General features: G+C 38.5%; 1 long non-coding RNA gene across 3 annotated transcripts in view; it reads right to left on the bottom strand.

Annotated features, from left to right (window-relative positions):
• The window catches only part of LINC02877 (long intergenic non-protein coding RNA 2877), a 149,980-nt gene that overhangs the window by 71,313 nt on the left and 56,401 nt on the right, over window positions 1-22,266 (bottom strand). For all 3 annotated transcript variants that reach the window (XR_004670785.3, XR_008624915.1, XR_004670787.2), the window contains exon 2: window positions 4,587-4,725. This is a non-coding gene — a long non-coding RNA (long intergenic non-protein coding RNA 2877). The remainder of the gene's footprint in view (window positions 1-4,586; window positions 4,726-22,266) is intronic.

Raw genomic sequence — 22,266 nt, 5'->3', positions numbered from 1 at the left:
CTTCTAGGATTATGTTTTGGAGTGCCCTACTTATCACGCTTAACTTCGAAGGAGAAAGTTGGAAGTTTTGCACGCAATGGAAAAAAGAGTACTCCAACCCCAACGTCTAATGTTACAGGGGACAGGGAGGGATTCAACAACTTGGTGAAGTGTAGAAGCAAAGCTGAGGAGAAAAAGGCAGCTCAAGGGCAATGCTTTTGTTTGTTTCACTAATATCTTTGTCTAGCCAGGAGAGACTAGGCCCAGAAGCAAGTCCAGGCTGTAGAGAGATGCAGAATAATATGCCAGAGCCCACCTTTTAAGTCACAGACCAAAGTGATCTGTGCTGAGAAAATATGAACTGAGCAACCAAGTATCAGACTGCCGACTGATGAGACATCAGAAAGATGTGGTCACTTCTAAAGGTGGCTGGCCTGCCCAGAAAGCCAGAACAGGAGCCAGATTTGAGGGTAGTGCCACGGGTTATATTATATTCTCCAATCTGCTGGAACTGGTCTTGGCAGCAGAGTTTGAGAGATACGGAAAGTACAGGAAGAAGTCACTGGATTTTTGCTGTTAATTAATTCTGATCCAGGTTGACTGGTGCTAGGCATCTTAGGATCTCTTGTTGTAGGTCCCATGAAGCCCAAGCTGGCACCTTATTTAAGAGAAGCACATGAGTAATTTCTGCCCAGAGTCACGGTGCCAATAATTCACATTACTGCCAAGCTCATATCACTCACTGATCCAGGCCTCTATTTTCCCAGTTGTAATTATAAGTTACTTTTAAGCTCCAAGGCCCTTTCCAATTCAAACATTCCGTAAGTCCCTTAGGATTACTAAGGAGTTTATCAGAACCCATGAGCCAACTAGAATCATATCCCCTTCAAGAAAGCCTAAAGATTTGGAGAGTCAGGCCTGTGCTGGAGGAGATATGACAGAGCAGCTTTAAGTTAGATATGTGGCTTATAATTATACAATGCCAATTCTGAGGTATAAGAGATAGTTTTAATTTGAGATGAGTGTTGGATGCACTCAGTGGCTTAATTGTAGCTTGTTGTTAACTTACACTAAGTAGAAAATGTAAAGATAAATTACAGGTGTTTCTACTTATAGAAGTTATGCAGGTTCACTGTATGATATTTTAAAATCCATATTTTGAAGGAAAAAAATATAAATTGCTCAGCAATTCATTCCCTGATAATGATATTAATGGTTTGGTTTGTTTCTGTGCAGTTTTAATACTTCCTCTCCCACTAAGCAGCGAATCTCCTCATTATGGGGATTGTTTCCTTTATCTTAAAATTCCTGAGCTTGGCATAAATAATAAGTGTCTAATAAATATAGGCTTTCTTCATGTAGCAAAAGTAAATATCGTCCTTTTAAAAGTTTTATCATTTTTCCAACAATTCTTTTTTATCTTGATATAGCTGGTTTTCACCCCAAACCCCATTAAATAAATATAAAAAGCGATATTTTACCTTATGGTTCAGATTTCATTATATATTACATTCTGACTAGAATTATGCTAATTAAATTCTTCTATCAGAGGTAGCAGAGAATCTACCAAAGTGATTATGCCACTAATGTGCATAATATTATATCAATTATTTATACGAACAAAAGATGTTTTTAAGCTGGAGTTAACTGTGCTTGTTTTCAGTAGTTTTAAACATTATATTTATAATGTTATCCACTCTTCAGTTCTTTCTTCATCCATCCAACTTCTAGCCCCACTACAGGTCCATCTTAACACATATTGTGAATGAACTGTATGTGAATTTATTAATATGAATGTCATAGAGGAAGGTGCAAGTATTGCATGCTTTCAATATCTTAGGAGGAGGCTGGTTGAGATGGAATGTATCGTAATTTTTCTCATTAAATTTAATGAGAACATTTATTTTTAATATAATGGCTTTTCATTTAGTCGTGAGTTTTTTCAGGAATGAATTAAGATGGATTAGTGAATTCTCAAATTAATGAATTATATCAAGAGAACGCAGGCCTGAGCTAAGATTTAGGCATGTTGGTACTGAGGAGTTGACTATGCCCAAGCTCTACATACATGTGTTGATTCTCCACATTAGAAGGTCTACCAGGAGGAGGTTGTATGTGGGACTGTTCACTTGCAGGAATAAAGTATAGTGGATGGAGAAGAGCACATGATGAATGGCCCCAGCCTAGGCCTATGAACTTCATCAGAGCTCTTCACTGACAGGAACATAAGTAGAAGTCGAACAACTTTTCTCGCGGGGACTTTGAAGCATGTGCTTCTGAGGTATGCATAGAGTGGGGTGATGCCTGTTTCTCCCCACCCTCTTTTTTGTTTGGCACCCAGCACCACTCCTGTATTGTAAGAATTCTAGGGCATTGGTGGAGATAAATGGCAGCATCCATGTATGGGCAGGTAGCTTCTGTCGTGGGCCAAATAATGGCCCCCAAAGATTTCCACATCCTCATTCCCAGAACCTGTGAATATATTGCCTTACGGGGTAAGGGGACCTGGCAGGTATGATTTACTAATAGCTCAGGATCTTGAGGTAGGGAGATTACCCAAGATTTTCCAAGAGGGTCCAGTTTAATTATAAGAATCCTTGTAAGAAGGAGGATGAAGTGTTAAGAGTCAGAAAAAGATGTGGCCATGGGGAAATGGAAGCAGAGCTTGGATTGATGCACTTTGAAAATGGAAGATGGGTCCAGGAGCCGAGAAATTCAGGCAACCTCTAGAAGCTGTAAAAGGCAAGGAAGTAGATTCTCCCCTTAATCCCCTAGAAGGAACGCAGCTCCGCCAACATATTGATTTTAGCCCCATAAGACCCAGTTTACACTTCTGACCTCCAGAAATATAAGATAATGATTTTCTATTATTTTAAACCATAAACTTTGTGATAATTCGTTATGGTAGCAATAGGAAACTGATACTACTTGTGACAACAGACACACATCAGTGGTTGTCAGCAGAGACAGAAGTACTCAGTGGAGACCTGGTGAGAAAGTGGCAGTGCCCTGCAGGAGAGCTCATATGGGACATACTCCAGAGACTACTGAAAAGTCTTGGGAGAGGGAATTTTGAAGGGGCCTGATAGCTTCTGTTGCAGTTGGAGTTAGTAAGCCACCAAGACTGGAATGTTATTAATATTCCAGCTTTATTTGTAACCACAGACCAATGAAGCCTGGGGATATTCCAGTAACAGAATACCTCAAACGGGCTTGACTTGCAAATAAACTTACTCAAGTCTTTCACCAGCTTCAGTTTGAAAAGCTTACCTGTCATTGATGGAAACAGGGTATCATCATTGAAGCCTTCTACTCCTTTCTCTCCACCCTATGATTTATCTGCATCCAGAGTTATTCACTGGTCCTATAGTGAAAATGAGGCCTGAAAAGCTCAAGCACAGTCAAAACCAACACCTCACTCGAAGGAAAGCAAGCTGGTTTTCTGATGCTATTGCTTGTTTGAGGAGGTGTTGCATAACCAAAGAGATACCAGTGGAGGGTCTGAAACCATGGGACACTCATTCTACATGAGAATTGCATATCTGGCAATCGGACTCAGTTACATGGATTTAGGGAGTCATGGGGGTAAGAGGGGGAGCATGGCCCTGTGTTGTCACTGATATGTTATAACTCTGGCTTCCAATGGTAACATCAACTGGGAAAAGGTTAGAAAACTATAGCATCTTCCCATGTGAACTACCTATGACTCAGTGATCTCTATAATACCTTATTACTATAAACAGACATGCCATAATTTGCAAGGGATAAAATTATACTCATGAGTGCAACAGCTCTTTTAAATTCCATTGCAAACCCCCTCACTACTCCATAATAGTTATTTGTAATTTAATGAACATTACCACTGTGTAGAGAAAATAACTTGAATTACTAGTTGCACTTTATTTCTTGTGAATTCCCAGGCCAGATTAACCCATATAGTTGCTGTCACTTGATACTAATGACATTTATAAACCAAAAATAAAACAATATTAAGAATATTTAGAAAAAATTTCATGTTAGTCATGCAAACCATTTTATATTCAATTACAATACAATTGCCTTATGTATGTTTATTATGCAGCTCATTTTAATAACACACAAAAACAAAGATTGTATTACTGTGCTATAATTATTTCCCATTTGGTCTAGGAGTTCCTAAAATAAAAATTTCCAGATTAAAATGAATTCTATGTTTCTTAAAAGGCTAAATTTTAAGCTCAAATTTTTGTATAAAGATGTATGGACTGGCCTCAATATGGGAACCTATAATGTCAAATGAGGACCAATTAAGTAAACTGGTGATTCTGACTGAATCTTAGTCATGTTCTTATTGTTCTCTTGACACCACAAATACCTGCTACATCAGAGCTGCGTTAGATGTGAAAGCAAGTATGCAGGTAAGTAGCTACAAGTATATTAATACCCTTGTAACTGCTGGTAAGGTCATGGAGCTGTAAAGGCTGAGCTGGGAGCAGTAATTAATTTCATGTAGACAATATCCCCAGACACATCTGTAAAGTAGGTACAGATTTCTCTCCTTTTTCTCCCTGAGTGGTACCCCAATCAGGTTTTTGACATCTTTCCCTTTACCCCACAGATAGTAATACCTCTCTTTGCTCCGTGATGCTCCTGGAGCCCCAGCTGGCTTTTCTCATAAGTCCACTCTATGTAGTTCCCACCATGAGATCCATGAGCCACGTCAGTCCAGTACCACATTGGCTAGCACATTCTAGGCTTAATATGTGCCTGTTGAATGAATGAATAAAAGATTGAACAAATAGATGGATGCATAATAAAGAAAATAATAAATAGGCTACCTTCCCAAACATCGTTTCATACTTGGGATCCTTTTCTATTCTGACTTTTCTCTCTTGCTTCAATATTCAACATTACTCTACTCCCCATCCACCCCCAATTATACCATAGCTAAAAATATGTGTGTGTATTACATGTATAAATATACACATATACCATATATTAGTTGCTTAAGAGTCTGTGAGAATGCTGCTACCTCCTTTCATGGGAGACAGGAAGGCACTGCAGTATGATGGAACATGATCTTGGTCATCAGACAGCCCTGAGTTTGAATCTCTGCTATGTCCCTAATCTGTAACGTGGGCAAGTTATTTAACATCTCAGTGTCTCAACTTTCTCATCTGTAAAATGAGACTATTAATATATAACTTCCAGAAAGTATTATCAAGACCTTATTTATAGATCAATCCTAAATCTAGCAGTTAATCCTCCTGTCAAAGGAGCAGGTTTATAAGTTCCTCCCAAAGTCAAGGAGGAACTAAAATGCAGAACATAGATATTTCTAGAGCAATGACTTACTGAAAGCAGGCATTTAGCAGAGAATATTGAAGGAAGCTTAATGTCGTTATTATAATTGCTAAACAACTGATGGCAGAGGCTGGGAATCATGTCTTGTTAGTAATGAAAGTTTTGATCTAATCAAAAAATTCATGGGCAGAACAAAAATGTAGCACCAAAATTTCAGTACAGCCTAAACAACACAATCAGTAAAATTCTGACAGAAGTAGAAGATAGTTTCTTAATCCTATTTGGTAAAGATTTTTTTTTCTTTTTATCAATTTCTAATCTTTTTATCAATATTAATTATGAACGCATTTGTATAACAAATATTAAAGTACTAGTTAATACTTTATTTCCTGAATTGCTACTCCATAAGAAGTCACGAGAACTCCTCTGGATTAGTTATTTCAAACAAGTTTTGATTTGGCCCAAATCTGTAAAAATAAGATTTCTCTGGCCGGGCGCGGTGGCTCACGCCTGTAATCCCAGCACTTTGGGAGGCCGAGGCGGGTGAATCACAAGGTCAGGAGATCGAGATCATCCTGGCTAACATGGTGAAACCCCGTCTCTACTAAAAAAAATACAAAAAAATTGGCCGGGCGTGGTGGCAGGCGCCTGTAGTCCCAGCTACTCGGGAGGCTGAGGCAGGAGAATGGCGTGAACCCGGGAGGCGGAGCTTACAGTGAGCCGAGATCGCGCCACTGCACTCCAGCCTCGGCGACAAAGCGAGACTCCGTCTCAAAAAATAAATAAATAAATAAATAAATAAATAAATAAGATTTCTCTTCTGAAAGTCTCTTATTTGATTGTAGCTCTACTATCTCCAGACATGTTAGCCATTCCCATGGCGCAGAAAAGGCTTTTTATGTCTTTACACAGAGAATTTATCTTTTGTCAAAATTACTTTCTGACCTAAAAGTCAGGGAAAGGGGCTTTTTTTTCACTAACTCTATATTCAAATGAGGTTCTAGAAACCTCATTCTAACCTTATCCTTCCAAATTTGTGAATCAATACTCAAGTTATTGAGAACATGGAAAGGAACCTCCAGTTTTCCACAGTTTCACTTACTTGGATAGTCAGTCAAATTATAATAACAATGCTCTGCAGGAAATGATTTTGCCCCACAAGGGATTTGACAACATTTGGAGGCATTATCTGTCATAACTGGCGAGTTGTTACTGGTGTCTAGTTGGTAGAGGCCAGGGATGGTGCTAAACAGCCTACAATGCACGCAGTAATTCCTCATAACAAAGCATTATCTGGTCCAAAATGTCAACGGTGCTAATTTGGGAAATCCTGTTACAGTGACACATAGTTTCCATGTGAGGCAAACACATCATAATACGGTGCTTAAGAGTGTGACTTTACTACCCCGAGTAGGAATGTCACATATATTATAGGAATCCTCAAAAACTAGATAGTTCTCAAGTTTCTTCAGAGTTAGAAACTTGCATAAAATGAATATTATTCTAGGGCAACATAATTTTGAAATAAGCTTTAAAACATTTTCAAACAAATATTACATTGGAATGTTTTTATAATTTTCTGAAAACTGGATCTCAAGATCTAGTACGCAATCCTACCTTGCAAAGAGATTGCCGTGTAACCTTAAGAAAGTCCCTTAACATCTAGGAGTTTCAAGATATGCAATTACATATCTGCCTACCTCATTGAGGTTTTAAGAAAGAAGAGTTAAATTGTGTCTGTAAATCACTTATGGAAGTGTAAAATAAAAGTAAGGTATTATCATAACTTTTATGAATAGTTCCTTTAGAACTGTGAAGCAACTGATTTTATGACATTTTACTTTGGTTTGATGAAGAATTATGTCAAATTTTCAGATAATTTAAAAGCCCTGGCCAGGGCAATGGCTCACGCCTGTAATCCCAGCACCAGCACTTACCCAGTAGTGGCAATGTGATTAGAGTATAAAACCTCCTGGCCTCCTTAATGGGTACGTGTACTACTGATTAGCCAAAAAATAAGATTAACTTTTGTTGTTAGAACCATCAGTGGCTATACTCTCGGGTGAGCCAAATCATTGTCAGTTAAGAGAGCAACACCAGAGCACAATATAAATTATGAACACATTAAGATGACATAGATGACAGATAGATAGATAATAGATATGATAGATAGATCTGATAGATAGATAATAGCTAGATAGATCAATAGAAAATTAACAGAAAATGATCAAGAGAAATAAATTTATTTTTTGATATTTCTTCTAACCAATTAAATGAGTTTGTGTGTGTGTGTGTGTGCGTGTGTGTGTATGGATGGATGGAAAAAATTTAGTACACTGCAAAATATTTAAAAATACTTTATTAGAATAAGTAGAGACAGGAAGAGGAAGCACTGAACATAAGGAACCAAAAATTTGGAAATTTAATCTTCTTAATATGAAACAACAAATAAAAAGGGAATCAAAATATATTTTATATATGCGGAAGTCAGACATTTACTGAGTAATGTCTCAAAAAAGGAATGAATGATGAAAACAACAAAAGCCAAAAGTAAACTAAAGAGCTTCTGCACAGCAAAAGAAACTAGCATCAGAGTGAACAGACAACCTACAGAATGGGAGAAAATTTTTGCAATCTGCCCATCTGACAAAGGTCTAATATCCAGAATCTACAAGGAACTTAAACAAATTTACAAGAAAAGAACAACCCAATGAAAAAGTGGGCAAAGGAAGACATCTATGTGGCCAACAAACATGAAAAAAGCTCATCATCACTGATCCTTAGAGAAATGCAAATCAAAACCACAATGCGATAATATCTCATGCCAGCCAGAATGGTGATTATTTAAAAAGTCAAGAAACAATAGATTCTGATGAGGCTGTGGAGAAAGAAATAGGGATGCTTTTACACTGTTGGTGGGAATGTCAATTAGTTCAACCATTGTGGAAGACAGCGTGGTGATTCCTCAAGGGTCTAGAACCGGAAATATCATTTGACCCAGAAATCCCATTACTGTCAAGAAAGCCACTTAACAGCATATCCCTTTGGTATATACCAAAAGAAATATAAATCATTCTACTATAAAGACACAGGTACATATATGTTTATTGCAGCACTATTCACAATAGCAAAGACTTGGAACCAACCCAAACGCCCATCAATGATAGACTGGATAAAGAAAATGTGGTACATATATACATGGAATACTATGCAGCCATAAAAAATGAATTCATGTCCTTTGCAGGGACATGGTTGAAGCTGGAAGCCCATCATCCTCAGCAAACTAACACAGGAACAGAAAACCAAGTGCCACATATTCTCACTTATAAGTGGGAGTTGAACAATGAGAACACATGGACACAGGGAGGCAAATAACACATACAAGAGCCTGTCGGTGTGTGGGGGGCAAGGGGAAGGAGAGCATTAGGACAAATAACCTAATGGATGTGGGGCTTAAAACCTAGATGACGGGTTGATAGGTGCAGGAAACCACCATGGCAAATGTATACCTATGTAACAAATCTGCACGTTCTGCACATGTATCCTGGAACTTAAAGTAAATTTTTTTTTAAAATGAACAAATAGAAAAGTAAAAGTAAATAAATAAATAAATAAAATCCTGTAATTTTAAAATAATATTATTATCTAAATTCGGAAGACAGATGTTTCCCCTTTATTTTTATAAATATTAGCCAAGGTAGTTGATAATGTTGTTCAAGTTCTCTAATTATTTACTAATTTATTTTTGTCTAGCTGGTCTTTTAATTGCTGAGAGATATATACTAAAATCTCCAAGTTTTAGAGAAATTGTGTATTTCTCCCTTTAAATATGTCAGCTTTTTAAAAAGTATTATTGTGGTAAAACTACTTAACATGAGATTTTCTCTTTTAATAGATTTTAAATTGTACAATACAGTACTTTATCAATAGGAATAATATTGTACAGAAGATCTCCAGAAATTATTAATTTTCCATAACTAAGACTTTATACATGTTGGTTAGCAACTCAGTTTCCTCCACCCCTAATCCCTGGAAACCACAATTTTATGATTTGCTTCCATGAGCTTGGCTATTTTAGATATCTTTTATAAGTGGAACATGCAGTACTTGTCCTTCTGTGACTAGCTTATTTCACTTAGCATAATGTTTTCAAGGTTTATCTATGTCATTGCATTCTGCAGGATTTTTCTTTTTAAAGGCTGAATCATATTCCATTGTGTATATACAGCCGTGTATCACATAACAATAGGAATACATCCTGAGAACTATGTCCTTAGGCAATTGTGTCACTGTGCAAGCATGACAGAGTACACTTACACAAACCTAGGTGATATAGTCTACTACACACCTAGGCAATGTGGTATAGCCTATGACTCCTAGGCTACAACCCTGTACAGCAGGTTACTGTACTGATACAGTAGGTAACTGTAGGCAATTGTGGCAATTATAGGCAATTGTGGCACAGTGGTAAGTATTTGAGCACCTAAACATATCTAAACATAGAAAAAAGTGCAGTAAAAATACAGTACAAAAGATTAAAAATGGTAACTGGTATAGTGGACTCACTATGAATGGAGGATGCAGGACTGAAAGTTGCCCTAGGTGTCAGTGACTGACTGGTGAGTGAATGTGAAGGCCCAGGACATTACCATACACTACTGTATAAAACCATATACTTAAGCTACACCAAATTTACCTAAAAATTAAGTAATTGCGCTATGACATTATGATGTTACAATGGCTACAAGGCCTATGATGTCATCAAGTGATAGGAATTTTTCGTTGTAGTCTTATAGGACCACTGTCATACATGCAGTTTGGAGTTGACCAAAAAGTCATTATATGGCATGTGATTGTATACTACTTTGTTAAAAATCCATTCGTCCATCAATGGGCATCTCTCCACTCCCTGCTGTTTTTCCCAGCCCCTGGTAATCATCATTCTCTCTATCTCCATGAGTTATTTGTTTTAATTTTTAGTTCCCACATATGAGTGAGAACATGTGAAAATGTTCTTTCTGTGCCTGGCTTATTTCACTTAACATAACGTCCTCCAGTTCCGTTCGTGTTGTTGCAACTGACAGAATTCCATTCCTTTTAGGTCTACATAACATTTCTTTGTGTATATGTACCACATTTTATTAATCCTTTCATTTGTTGTTAGACACTTAGGTGGATTTCAAATCTCGTACATACATTGATTTTCTATCCTGAGACTGATGAAGCTGTTTATCAGCTTAAGGAGCTTTTGGGCCAAGACTATGGGGTTTTCTGGATAAAGGATTATGTCATCTGCAAACAGGGATAGTTTGACTTTCTCTCTTCCTATTTGGATGCCCTTTATTTCATTCTTTTGCCTGATTGCTCTGGCCAGGACTTCCAATACTATGTTGAATAGAAGTGGTGAGAGAAGACATCCTTGTTTTGTGCTGGTTTTCAAGCGGAATGTTTCCAGGTTTTGCCCATTTAGTATGATGTTGGCCATGGGTTTGTCATAGATGGCTCTTATTATTTTGAGATATGTCCCTTGAATACCTAGTTTATTGAGAGTTTTTAACATGAAAGGGTATTGAATTTTATCAAAAGCCTTTTCTGAATGTATTGAGATAATCAGGTGGTATTTGTCTTTAGTTCTGTTTATGTGATGAATCACATTGATTGATTTGCATATGTGGAACCAACCTTACATCCCAGGGATAAAGCCTACTTGATTGTGATGAATAAGATTTCTAATGTGCTGCTGGATTCAGTTTGCCAATACTTTCTTGGATATTTTTGCATCAATGTTCACCAAGGATATTGGCCTAAAGTTTTCTTTTTTTTGTTGTGCCTCTGACAGGTTTTTGTACAGGATGAGGCTGGCCTCATAGCATGAGATAGAGAAGAATCGCTCCTCATTTTTGGGGGGATAGTTTCAGTAGAAATGGTACCAGCTCCTCTTTGTACAAATGGAAGAATTTTTTTGTGAATCTGTCTGGTCCTGGGCTTTTTTTGGTTGGTAGGCTATTTATTACTGATTCAATTTTGGAGGTCATTATTGGTCTGTGAAGGGATTCTATTTCTTTCTGGTTCAGTCTTGGGAGGGTGTATATGTCCAACAATTTATTCATTTCTTCTAGACTTCCTAGTATTTGTGTATAGGGGTGTTCATAATATTCTCTGTTAGTTGTTTGTACCTCTGTGGGGTCAGTGATAATATCTACTTTATCATTTCTAATTTTGTTAAATTGGACCTTTTCATCTTTATTAATCTATCTAGACGTCTATCTATTTTACACATTTTTTGAAAACCCAATTCTTATATTCACTGATCTTTTGAATAGTTTTTCTGTGTGTCTCAGTCTCCTTCAGTTCAGCTGTGATTTTGGTTATTTCTTATCTTCTGCTACCTTTGGGGTTGGTTGTGATGTTAGGTTGCTAAATTGAAATCTCTCTAACTTTTTGATGTAGGCATTCAATACTATAACTTTCCCTCTTAACACTGCCTTAGCTGTGTCACAGAGATTCTGTTATGTTGTATCTTTGTTCCCATTAGTTTCAAAGAACTTCTTTATTTCTGCCTTAATTCCATTATTAATTCAAAAGTCATTTAGGAGCAGGTTATTCAATTTCCATATAATTGTATGATTTTGAGTAAATATCTTAGTCTTAATTTCTAATTTGATTGTACTGCCATTTAAGAGAGTTGTTATTATTATTTCAGTTCTTTTGCATTTGCTGAGGAGTGTTTTGTGTCTGATTATGTGGTTAATTTTAGAGTATGTGTCATGTAGTGGTAAGAAGAACGTATATTCTGTTACTTTTGCGTGGAGAGTTTTGTGGATGTTGATTAGGTCCATCCAGTGGCGAGTTCACATCCTGACTATCTTTGTTAATTTTCTGCCTTGAAGGTCTGTCTAATACTGTCAGTTGGGTGTTACAGCCTCCCATTATTAATGTGTGGAAGTCTAAATCTCTTTGAAGGTCTTTAAGAACTTGCTTTATGGATCTGGCTCCTCCTGTGTTTAGTGCATATATATTTAGAATAGTTAAGCCTTCTTGCTGCATTGAACCTTTTACCATTATGCAATGCCCGTCTTTGTCTTTTTTTAATCTTTGTTGGTTTAAAGTCTCTTTTGTCTGAAATTAGGATTGCAACCCCTGCTTTATTCTGTTTTCCATTTGCTTGGTAAATTTTTCTCCAACTCTTTATTTTGAGCCTATGCATGTCATTGCATGTGAGATGGGTCTCTTGAAGACAGCATACCACTGGGTCTTGGTTCTTTATTCATCTTACCACTTTGTGCCTTTTAATTGGGGGCATTTAGCCCATTTACATTCAAGGTTAGTATTGACATGTGTGGATTTGATCCTGTAATCATGATGTTACCTGGTTATTATGCAGACTTGTTTGTTGTACTTTATAGTGTCACTGGTCCACGTACTTAGGTGTGTTTTTGTAGTGGCTGGTAATGGTCTTACCTTTCCATAGTTAGTGTTTCCTTCAGGAGCTCTTGTAAGGCAGGTCTAGAGGTAACAAATTTCCTTAGCATTATCTTGTCTGAAAAGGATCTTATCTCTCCTTCACTTATGAAGCTTAGTTTGGCTGGATATGAAATTTGGGGTTGGAATTCCATTTCTTTAAGAATGTTGAATATTGGCCCCCAATCTCTTCTGGCTTATAGGGTTTCTGCTGAAAGGTCCACCGTTAGTCTTATGGGTTTCCCTTTGTAGGTTAACTGACTGTTCTCTCTAGCTGCCTTTAACATTTTTTCTTTCATTTTGACCTTGGAGAGTCTGATGATTATGCATCTTGGGGATGATCTTCTTGTGCTGTATCTTACTGGGCTTCTCTGTAAGCCCATTCTAATTTCCTGAATTAGAATGTTGGCCTCCATAGCTTGATTGGGAAAGTTCTCATGAGTAATATACTTTTTCAAAGTGCTTACTCTCTCCCCATCTCTTTCGGGGCCATCAATGAGTTGTAGATTCAGTCTCTTTATGTCATCCCATATTTCTTGGAAGTTTTGTTCATTCATTTTCATTTTTTCTGTATTCTTGGCTGACTGTCTTATTTCAGAAAGCTAGTCTTCAAGCTCTGAGATTATTTCCTCAACTTTGTCTATTCTGCTATTAATTCTTTGATTCCATTATGAAACTCTTATAGTGTGCTTTTCAGCTCTATCAGGTCAGTTACATTCTTTTCTATACTGGTTGTTTGCCTGTCAGCTCCTGTATCATTTTAATGTGATTCTTTGTTTCCCTGTATTGGGTTTCAACATATTCCTGCATCTCAATGATCTTCAGTCCTATCCATATTCTGAATTCTGTTTCTGTCATTTCAACCATTTCAGCCCAGTTCAGATCCCATGCTGTAGAGGTGGTATGGAACTTTGGAGGGAAGAAGGCACTCTGGTTTTTAAAGTTGTCAAAGTATTTGAATTGGTTCTTTCTCATCTTTGTGGGCTGATGTTTCTTCAATCTTTGAAGCTGCTGACCTTTGGGTGTTTTTTTCCTTTTATCCTATTTGATGACCTTGAAAATTTGATTGTGATATAAAGTGGAATCAGCCAACTGGCCTCATTTCTGGAAGATTGTAGGGGAGCAATGCTCAGCTCCAAACTCCTGGACTGTGTACTCTTAACTCTGGGGGACTTATATCAGGCCCTGACTTTGTTCTCTGGCTCCTCGAGATCAGGAGTCCACTGTACTGGAGGTGGGAAAGGTGCTTCCCAGACCACTGGTCACTACACTCTGATGGGTGGTGTCAGCCAATGCATTTCACAGTGCAGTGTCAATGGGATCTGTCCTTTTTGTACATGTCAGCTGCAGTGGCTGTGGCAGCACAGAAGGCTGAACGCTCTTTGGCTGCAACATGATGCTGGTGGGTGCTGGAGTGCCTGCCTCTATGTGGACATTCACCATGATGGCAGAGGCAGCACAACTCGTGAGCAGTCTGCACTTGGGCACAGGTCTGTGTGCATTCTCTGTGCACTGAAAGCTGGGGTGGTCACTTAGGGAGCTGGAAAGTCCACTGTTCTCTGTGCCTAATTTTACTCCCATGGCATTGTTGGTATAAGGGCAGGGTGTGGGAGGGGGTAGGATTGACCTGCTCTGTACCTGCCAAGGCTTTGATTACAATGGAGGTCCAGTGGTGGGGGTGTGTGGAATGTACTCTTGCCACAGCAGCAACAGGGCAGGGTGCACACACATGCACACACACACACGTGTACAAGCAAGGCAAGGAAGAGAAAGGCCTGCCCATGCACACACACACACCAGCAACACAATGTGGGGGTTGCCATGGGCCTAGGGGAAGCTACAGTGTGGAGAAAGAGCAGGCTGGCTGGTATGTGGCCATAAGGGCCACCCCACTGGAGCTCCCACTGGTAAGGCATTGTCAGCCCCCACAGGAGCTACAATGCAGTCCCCAAGGTCACTAGCTGAGGCTGCCCTGCAAGCAGGTGCTGCCTGTTGGCCATTTGATTGTCTTTTTTGTTTTTTTGCTTTTTTTTTTAAAGACAAGGTCTCACTCTGTCACCCAGGCTGGAGTGCAGTGGTGTAATCGTGGCTCACAGCAACCTTGCCCTCTTGGACTCAGGTGATCTTCCCACCTCAGCCTCCCAAGAAGCTGAGACCTCAGGTACATGCCACTACACCCAGCTAATTTTTGTATTTTTTATAGAGACAGGGCCTCACTATGTTTATTTTTTATAGAGACAGGGCCTCACTATGTTGCTCAGGCTGGCCTCAAACTCCTCCTGAGTTCAAGTGATTCTCCTGCCTCCACCCCCCAAAGTGTTGGGGTTGCAGGCATGAGCCACCACACCCAGCCTTGAATGTCTTAACAGATATATGGTTTGCAAGTATTTTTTTCCATTCTGTAGATTGCCATATTTACTCTACTGGTTGATTCTTTTGCTGTGTAGAAGCTGTTTAGTTTAACGAAGTCTCACTTGTTTATTTTTGTTTTGATTTAAAAAACTGATGATAGAAAACACAAACAAATGGAAAGCTATCCTGTATTCATAAATTATAAAACTTAATATTGTTAAAATCTCCATACAACCCAAAGCAATCTACAGACATGATGTAATTTTTCTCAAAATCCCAATGGTATTTCTCCTAGATACAGAAAAAAAATTCTAAAAGTTACATGGAACCACAAAAGTTCCTGAATAGCCAAAACAATCTTGAAAAAAAAGCTGAAGACATCACACTTCCTGATTTTAATACATATTACAAAGCTACAGTAATTAAAACAGTATGGTATGGCATACAGATAGACATTTAGATAAATGGAACAGAAAAGAACTCTGAAATAAATCCACACATATATACAGTTGACTCAAGAATATGGTGGTTAGGGGTGACAACTTCCCACACAATGAAAACGTAAAACTTCTGACTCCCAAAAACTACTAATAACCTACTGTTGGCCCTACAAATAATATAAACAGTCAATTATTACATATTTCTTATGTTATATATATTATATTATATGCTGCATTCTTTCCATACAGAAAGCTACAGAAAAGAAATTATTATTAAGAAAATCATAAGAAATAGCATATATATTTAGTATTTAGTAAGTAGAAGCGGATCATCATAAAGATCTTCATCCTTATCATCTTCATCATCTTTATGTTGAATAGGCTGGGGAGGAAGAGAAGAAAGAGGAGAATTGGTCTTACTGTCTCAGGGACAGCAGAGGTGGAAGAAAATTTGCATGTAAGTGGGCACTGGGCAGTTCGAACCCATGTTCTTCAAGTGTCTACTGCAGTCAACTGATCTTTTACAAAGTTTCCAAAAATACACAATGAAGAAAGGAGGACACTCTGAACAGATCTTTGGAAATAAGGCATTGAGAGCAGACAGGAGGATGCAGACCCCAGGCTGAAAGAGGAGGATACTGTGCCAGAACTGCTCCTGGCTTGGGCAGCTCCTAGGAAACTGGTGAGTAATATAGGCATGAAGTGGCCTACTTCTGCCACAGACCTCTGGGATACTAGCTGTGGGATACTTCACGAGCCCCAGGGACATCTGAGCTGGCAGAGAGAACTTCCCAGAGAGTTAGTAGAGACAGATCTCCAGTCTGTGTGGAGCCCAGAAGGTTTGGCATGGGAACAGCTGCAATGGGGCACATCCACAGATGCCTATTCCACAAAGCTCACCATATACCTCTAGTCAGCTTTAGCCTTCGTTTGCTGCTAGACCTGGACAGAGCAGGGCAGTCTTACCTGTAGGATGGGGCCAGTCAGATGAGTGCCTCCTGTCTGCCAGCCTCTTCCAGGGCCACTGCCTGGCCACACTCTTTTGTAGTACAGCCTCAGCTTGCTAGTGGCCATTGTCATATCTTTTGCCGGCAGACCTTGCCTAACAATTGGAGCACTTTTGCAGACAGACCTCTATTGGCACGCACCTGCCTGCAGCCTCCCCAACTGGTGTGCACTTGCTTGCAGCCTCCCCTACCACCTTGCCAGCATACATGCACATGTGGAGCCCGGTCTGCCCTGCCAGCATGTACATGTGCAGGGACCTAGCACCACCCCACCAGCGCATGCGTCAGCACATGGACCCACCACAGGTGCACACACATGAACTGACCCCTGCCAACCTGCCAGTACACACATTTGCACTGACCTACCACCACATGGCCAGTGCACACACACAAAGGAGTGCACTGCCACCCCACCAGAGCACTTTTGCTGGCAGCCCCCATTGGAGTGTTGTTGCCAGTGGACTGGGACACCTCAGCCCCTCCAGTACAGCAGGTATTTAACCTCAAGGAGCCAGAGAACAAAACTGCACACCTATTCCCAGACCCCAGAAACACAGCATGCAGCGCAGGAGTGTTGAGCTAAGCCTTGGCCCCCAAAAGCATCCAGAAGGGAAACCAGTCAACTAAACCCAACTTAACCATAGTCAAACCCTCAAGGGCATCAGAGAATATAAAAACAAAAAGGCCCATTCAAAAAGAACAGCAACTTCAAATATTAAAGGAACATCAGCCAACACAAATGAAAAAGAACCAGTGCAAGAACTTTGGCAACTATAAAAGTCATGGTGTCTTCTTACCTCCAAATGACTGCATTAATTAGCTCCCAGCAGTGGTTCTTAACAAGACTGAATCAGCTCCCCAGCAATGGTTCTTAAACAGACCAAAATGGCTGAAGTAATAGACATAGAATTCAGGATCTTTATAGCAACAAAGATCATCAAGACTCAAGAGAAAGTAGAAGTCCAATCCAAGGAATCTAAGGAATCCAACAAAATTATATGAGAGCTGAAAGACAAAACAGCCATTTTTAGAAAGAATCTAACAGACCTAGAGCTTAAAAACTCACTACAAGAATTTCACAATATTGGCTGGGCATGGCGGCTCACACCTGTAATCCCAGTAGTTTGGGAGGCCGAGGCAGGCAGATCACCTGAGGTCTGGAGTTCAATACCAGCCTGACCAAAATGGTAAAACCCCGTCTCTACTAAAAATACAAAAAATAGCTGGACATGGTAGTGGGCACCTGTAATCCCAGCTTCTTGGGAGGCTGAGGCAGGAGAATTGCTTGAATCTGGTATGTGGAGGTTGCAGTGAGCCAAGATCAAGCCATTACACTCCGGCTTGGGTGACAAGAGTGAGACTCTGTCTCAAAAAAAAAAAAAAAAAAAGAATTTCATAATAGTACACAATCAGAAGTTTTAACAGCAGAATAGACCAAGCTGAGGAAAGAATATCAGAGCTTGAATAACTAGTTCTTCAAATAAACTTAGTCAGACAAAATAAAAGAAAAAAACGATTAAAAAATAAATACAACCTCCAAGAAATGTGGGATTATATAAAGATACCAAACCTACAATTCAACGGCATTCCAGAAAATTAGGGAAAGAGAGCAAGCAACTTGGAAAATGTATTTGAGGATATTATCCATGAAAATTTCCCTAACCTTGCTAGAAAGGTCTACATCCAGATTCAAGAAATTCAGAGAACCCCAGTGAGATACTATACTACAAGAGGACTCTCCCCAAGACATATAGTCTTCAGGTTCTCCAAGGTCAGTGTGAAAGAAAAAATACTAAAGCCAGCTAAAGAGAAAGGGCAGGTCATATACAAAGAGAACCCCATCAGGCTAACACTAGACCTTTCAGCAGAAATCACACGAGCCAGAAGAGATGAGAGGCCTATCTTCAGCATTCTTAAAAGAAATTGCAACCAAGAATTTTATATCCAGCAAAACTAAGCTTCATAAGTGAAGAAGAAATAAAATAATTTTCAGACAAGAAAATGCTAAGGGAATTTATCACCAGACCTGCCTTATAAGAGGTCCTTAGGGGAGTGATAAATGTGGAAACAAAAAGGCCATTATCTGCCAATACAAAAACACTTAAGTACATAGCCTACTGACACTATAAAGCAACCATACACTCAAATCTATATAACAACCAGATAACAACACGATGACAGGCTCAAATCCTCACATATCAATATTAGCCTTGAACATAAATTATACAAATGCCCCATTTAAAAAGCACAGGGTGGCAAGTTGGATGAAGAAGTGAGACCCAACTATATGCTATATTCAAGAGACCCATTTCACATGCAGTGACACACACAGGCTCAAAGTAAAAGTATGGAGAAAGATCAATCAAGATGGAAAACAAAGAAGAGTAGGAGTTGCTCTTCTTATTTCAGACAAAATAAACTTTAAACAAACAACAATCAAAAAGGAAAAGAAGAGCATTACATAATGATAAAGGGTTCAATTCAACAAGAAGACTTAACTATCCTAAATATATACATATGTGTGTGTGTATATATATGTGTATAAATATATATAATCAAGATTTATAAAACAAGTATTAGAGACCTATGAAGAGACTTAGTTACCCACACAATAATAGTGGGAGACTTCAACACCCCACTGACAGAATTAGACAAATCCTTGAGGCAGAAAACATTACCATGACCCTATATAAACACACACAAAAAAACCCTAAGACTATTACAATCACCTATGTGCACACAAACTAGAAAACCTAGAAGAAAGGGATAAATTCCTGGAAACATAAAACCTCCCAAGATTGAACGATAAAAAAATGAAATCCTGAACAGACCAATAATGTATTCTGAAATTAAATGAGTAATTTAAAAAAAACCCCTATGAACCAGAAAAAGCCCTGGACCATGCAGGTTCACAGTCAAATTCTACCAGATGTACAAGGGAGAGTTGGTACCAACGCTACTAAAATTATTCCAAAAATTGAGAAGGAGGAACTCCTCCCTAACTCATTCTATGAGGCCAGCATCATTCTTACACCAAAACCTGTCAGAGACACAATAGGAAAAAAAACTTCCCTGATGAACACAGATGCAAAAATTCTCAACAAAATACTAGCAAATTGAATTGAGCAGCACATAAAAGGCTAATCTATCACAATCAAGCAGGCTTTATTCCTGGGATGCCAAGGTTGGTTCAACATATGCAAATCAACAAATGTGATTCAGCACATAAAAAAGAAATAATAGCTAAAACTACATGATAATTTCAATAAATGCAGAAAACGCTTTTGATAAAATTCAACATCCCTTCATATTAGAAATCTTCAACAATCTAGGCATCGAAGGAATATACCTCAAAATAAAGAGAGACATCTATGACAAACCCGCAGCTGATACCATACTGAATGGACAAAAGCTGGAAACATTTCCCTTGAGAACTAAAACAAGACAAGGATGCTCACTCTCACCACTCCTATTCAACAGAGTACTTGGAAATCCTAGCCAGAGCAATCAGGCAAGAGAAGAAAATAAAGGGCATCCAAATTGGCAAAGAGGAAGTCAAACTGTCACTGTTCACAATTATATAATTCTATACCTAGGTAACTCCATAGTTTCTGCCCAAACGCTCCTAGAACTGATAAACAACTTCAGTAAAGTTTTAGAATACAACCTCAATGTACAAAAATCAGTAATATTTTCATACACCAATAACATCCGACCTCAAAGGCAAATCAGTAATGTAATCCCATTTACAATAGCCACAGTAAGAATAAAATACCTAGGAATAAAGCTAACCAGGGAGGTGAAAGATCTCTACCATTAAAATTACAAAACACTGCTGAAAGAAATCAGAGACAATGCAAACAAACGGGAAAACATTCCGTGCTCATGGACAGAAATAATCAATATTGTGAAAATGGCCATATTGCCCAAAGCAATTTACAGATTCAATGCTATTTCTTCCAAACTAACAATGTAATTCTTCACAGAAATAGGAAAAAAACTATTTTAAAAGAGTGTATATGGGACAAAAAGAAAATCCCAAACAGCCAAAGCAATTCTAAGTAAGCAAAAAGAACAAAGCTGGAGCCATTACATTACCTGACTCCAAACTATACTATAATATAAGGCTACAGTAACCAAAACATCATGGTAATGGTACAAAAACAGACACATAGACCAATGTAACAGGTTAGACAACCCAGAAATAAAGCCACACACCTATAACTACATAAACTTTGACTAAGTCAACAATAACAAGCAATGGGAAAAGGTATCCTTATTCAATAAATGGTGCTGGGATAAGTGGCTAGCCATATGCTGAAGATTGAAACTGGACACCTTCATTTCACTATACACAAAAATTAACTCAAAATGAATTAAAGACTTAAATGTATGACCTAAAACTATAGAAACCCTAGATAAAAACCTAAAAAAAAAAACCATTCTGGACATAGGTTTTTGCAAAGATTTCATAATAAAATCTCCAAAAGCAATTGCAACAAAATCAAAAATATGCGAGTGGGACCGAATTAAACTAAAGAGCTTCTGCATAGAAAAAGAAACTATAAAAAGAGTGAACAGAGCCTACAGAATGGGAGAAAATATTTCCAAACCATGCATTTGACAAAATCTAATATTCAGAATCTTTTAAGGTATTTAAACAATTTAACGAGAAAAAAGCTATTAAAAATTGACAAAGGGCATGAACAGACACTTCTCAAAAGAAGACATACACATGGCCAACAATCATATGAAAAAATGCTTAACATCACCAATTATTGGAGAAATGCAAATGAAAACTACAATGAGATACTATCTCAAACCATTAAGAATAGCTATTATTTGAAAGTCAGAAAATAATAGATGTCGGTGAGGCTACAGAGAAAATGGAATGCTTATACACTGCTGGTGGGAATGTAAATTAGTTCAACCACTGTGGAAAGCAGTTTGGAGATTTTCCAAAGAACTTAGAACTACCATTCAACCCAGAAATACTATATAATTTGACTTAGACCCTCTCCAGCATGCTTTGCATGCTTTACATAGTGTAAAGCTATGCTCAGTACATAACTTTACACTACGTATTAACAATGTAGCTTGCAAATCCCACAGTATAATGGTATAATTTTTCTATTAATAGTCATACATATTTTAAAGAACTTAAGAAAGAAGAGAGAACACTATTGTTTTATATTGTTAAACATGGAGTATCAAACATAGAGTTGGGAAGAGATACACAGAACTGGCTGGCTCTAGCACATCACTGAAATCCAAGTAATTCCTATTTCCATGGATGAGTTCTCACTTTCCTTCACAGTACTAGGATTTCAAAATGTCTCAAGAATGTCTTTTGCATTAGCATGACGTGAGAATATATACTGGTTACTCTTCATAATAAATTTTCATTGGCAATTCTATTTCTTTAAAACACTATTAGAGGTGTGTAGATCCAAGACCCATAAAATTTTCCTCTTCAAAAGACTTAAGAATTCTTTTTTTTGAGACGGAGTCTCACTCTGTAGCCCAGGCTGGAGTGCAGTGGCGCCATCTCGGTTCACTGCAAGCTCCGCCTCCTGGGTTCACACCATTCCCCTGCCTCAGCCTCCAGAGTAGCTGGGACTACAGGCTCCGGCCACCACGCCTGGCTAATTTTTTGTATTTTTAGTAGAGATGGGGTTTCACCATGTTAGCCAGGATGGTCTCGATCTCCTGACCTCGTGATCTGCCCGCCTCGGCCTCCCAAA

The sequence above is a fragment of the Pan paniscus genome, chromosome 2 (genome assembly GCF_029289425.2).
Source record: "Pan paniscus chromosome 2, NHGRI_mPanPan1-v2.0_pri, whole genome shotgun sequence".
NCBI classification, from domain to species: Eukaryota; Metazoa; Chordata; class Mammalia; order Primates; family Hominidae; genus Pan; species Pan paniscus.
The sequence above is the reverse complement of the archived record's forward strand: the minus strand, read 5'-3'. Positions and strand labels throughout refer to the sequence as shown.